We start from the raw sequence: 3,654 nt of genomic DNA on the forward strand, positions 1-3,654 counted from the left end.
ATTTTCAAAAAGTACTTATGGGCCCAAAACGGACACCGTGTGCAAAAGTTACGCTCAATTCTTTGTCCGTCGACACTCCAAGTGTTCTAAATATGCAAGAGCTCATTCTTTCGAAAAATGGCCAAAATCCCTCGTACGGCACGACGAAGAGGTGAGTTCAATCCAAAATGGTCGCTACATTTCCAGAAAGTACTTATGGGCCAAAAACGGACACCGTGTGCAAAAGTTACGCTCAATCCTTCGAACGCGAACAATCCAGGCACTACAAATATTCAGGTGCTCATTCTTTCGAAAAATGGCCGAAATCCCTCTTACGTCACGACGAAGTGCTGAGTTCAATCTAAAACGATCGCTACATTTCCAAAAAGTACTTATGGGCCCAAAACGGACACCGTGTGCAAAAGTTACGCTAACTTCTTCATCCGTCGACTCTCCAAGCATTCTAAATATGCAAGTGCTCATTCTTTCGAAAAATGGCAATAATCCCTTGTACGTCACGATGAAGTGGTGAGTTCATTCCAAAACGGTCGCTACATTTCCAAAAAGTACTTATGGGCCCAAAATGGACACCGTGTGAAAAAGTTACGAGTGCTCATTCTTTCAAAAAATGGCCGAAATCCCTCTTACGTCACGACGAAGTGCTGAGTTCAATCTAAATCGATCGCTACATTTCCAAAAAGTTCTTATGGGCCCAAAACGGATACCGTGTGCAAAAGATACGCTTAATTCTTCGTCCGTCGACTCTCCAAGCGTTCTAAATATGCAAGCGCTCATTCTTTCGAAAAATGGCCGAAATCCCTCTTACGTCACGACGAAGTGCTGAGTTCAATCTAAATCGATCGCTACATTTCCAAAAAGTTCTTATGGGCCCAAAACGGATACCGTGTGCAAAAGATACGCTTAATTCTTCGTCCGTCGACTCTCCAAGCGTTCTAAATATGCAAGCGCTCATTCTTTCGAAAAATGGCCGAAATCCCTCTTACGTCACGACGAAGTGCTGAGTTCAATCTAAATCGATCGCTACATTTCCAAAAAGTTCTTATGGGCCCAAAACGGATACCGTGTGCAAAAGATACGCTTAATTCTTCGTCCGTCGACTCTCCAAGCGTTCTAAATATGCAAGCGCTCATTCTTTCGAAAAATGGCCGAAATCCCTCTTACGTCACGACGAAGTGCTGAGTTCAATCTAAATCGATCGCTACATTTCCAAAAAGTTCTTATGGGCCCAAAACGGATACCGTGTGCAAAAGATACGCTTAATTCTTCGTCCGTCGACTCTCCAAGCGTTCTAAATATGCAAGCGCTCATTCTTTCGAAAAATGGCCGAAATCCCTCTTACGTCACGACGAAGTGCTGAGTTCAATCTAAATCGATCGCTACATTTCCAAAAAGTTCTTATGGGCCCAAAACGGATACCGTGTGCAAAAGATACGCTTAATTCTTCGTCCGTCGACTCTCCAAGCGTTCTAAATATGCAAGCGCTCATTCTTTCGAAAAATGGCCGAAATCCCTCTTACGTCACGACGAAGTGCTGAGTTCAATCTAAATCGATCGCTACATTTCCAAAAAGTTCTTATGGGCCCAAAACGGATACCGTGTGCAAAAGATACGCTTAATTCTTCGTCCGTCGACTCTCCAAGCGTTCTAAATATGCAAGCGCTCATTCTTTCGAAAAATGGCCGAAATCCCTCTTACGTCACGACGAAGTGCTGAGTTCAATCTAAATCGATCGCTACATTTCCAAAAAGTTCTTATGGGCCCAAAACGGATACCGTGTGCAAAAGATACGCTTAATTCTTCGTCCGTCGACTCTCCAAGCGTTCTAAATATGCAAGCGCTCATTCTTTCGAAAAATGGCCGAAATCCCTCTTACGTCACGACGAAGTGCTGAGTTCAATCTAAATCGATCGCTACATTTCCAAAAAGTTCTTATGGGCCCAAAACGGATACCGTGTGCAAAAGATACGCTTAATTCTTCGTCCGTCGACTCTCCAAGCGTTCTAAATATGCAAGCGCTCATTCTTTCGAAAAATGGCCGAAATCCCTCTTACGTCACGACGAAGTGCTGAGTTCAATCTAAATCGATCGCTACATTTCCAAAAAGTTCTTATGGGCCCAAAACGGATACCGTGTGCAAAAGATACGCTTAATTCTTCGTCCGTCGACTCTCCAAGCGTTCTAAATATGCAAGCGCTCATTCTTTCGAAAAATGGCCGAAATCCCTCTTACGTCACGACGAAGTGCTGAGTTCAATCTAAATCGATCGCTACATTTCCAAAAAGTTCTTATGGGCCCAAAACGGATACCGTGTGCAAAAGATACGCTTAATTCTTCGTCCGTCGACTCTCCAAGCGTTCTAAATATGCAAGCGCTCATTCTTTCGAAAAATGGCCGAAATCCCTCTTACGTCACGACGAAGTGCTGAGTTCAATCTAAATCGATCGCTACATTTCCAAAAAGTTCTTATGGGCCCAAAACGGATACCGTGTGCAAAAGATACGCTTAATTCTTCGTCCGTCGACTCTCCAAGCGTTCTAAATATGCAAGCGCTCATTCTTTCGAAAAATGGCCGAAATCCCTCTTACGTCACGACGAAGTGCTGAGTTCAATCTAAATCGATCGCTACATTTCCAAAAAGTTCTTATGGGCCCAAAACGGATACCGTGTGCAAAAGATACGCTTAATTCTTCGTCCGTCGACTCTCCAAGCGTTCTAAATATGCAAGCGCTCATTCTTTCGAAAAATGGCCGAAATCCCTCTTACGTCACGACGAAGTGCTGAGTTCAATCTAAATCGATCGCTACATTTCCAAAAAGTTCTTATGGGCCCAAAACGGATACCGTGTGCAAAAGATACGCTTAATTCTTCGTCCGTCGACTCTCCAAGCGTTCTAAATATGCAAGCGCTCATTCTTTCGAAAAATGGCCGAAATCCCTCTTACGTCACGACGAAGTGCTGAGTTCAATCTAAATCGATCGCTACATTTCCAAAAAGTTCTTATGGGCCCAAAACGGATACCGTGTGCAAAAGATACGCTTAATTCTTCGTCCGTCGACTCTCCAAGCGTTCTAAATATGCAAGCGCTCATTCTTTCGAAAAATGGCCGAAATCCCTCTTACGTCACGACGAAGTGCTGAGTTCAATCTAAATCGATCGCTACATTTCCAAAAAGTTCTTATGGGCCCAAAACGGATACCGTGTGCAAAAGATACGCTTAATTCTTCGTCCGTCGACTCTCCAAGCGTTCTAAATATGCAAGCGCTCATTCTTTCGAAAAATGGCCGAAATCCCTCTTACGTCACGACGAAGTGCTGAGTTCAATCTAAATCGATCGCTACATTTCCAAAAAGTTCTTATGGGCCCAAAACGGATACCGTGTGCAAAAGATACGCTTAATTCTTCGTCCGTCGACTCTCCAAGCGTTCTAAATATGCAAGCGCTCATTCTTTCGAAAAATGGCCGAAATCCCTCTTACGTCACGACGAAGTGCTGAGTTCAATCTAAATCGATCGCTACATTTCCAAAAAGTTCTTATGGGCCCAAAACGGATACCGTGTGCAAAAGATACGCTTAATTCTTCGTCCGCCGACTCTCCAAGCGTTCTCAATGTACATGCGCTCATTCCTTCGAAAAATGGCCAAAATCCCTCGTACG

The sequence above is a fragment of the Olea europaea genome, unplaced genomic scaffold (genome assembly GCF_002742605.1).
Source record: "Olea europaea var. sylvestris unplaced genomic scaffold, O_europaea_v1 scaffold2194, whole genome shotgun sequence".
Classification (NCBI taxonomy): domain Eukaryota; kingdom Viridiplantae; phylum Streptophyta; class Magnoliopsida; order Lamiales; family Oleaceae; genus Olea; species Olea europaea.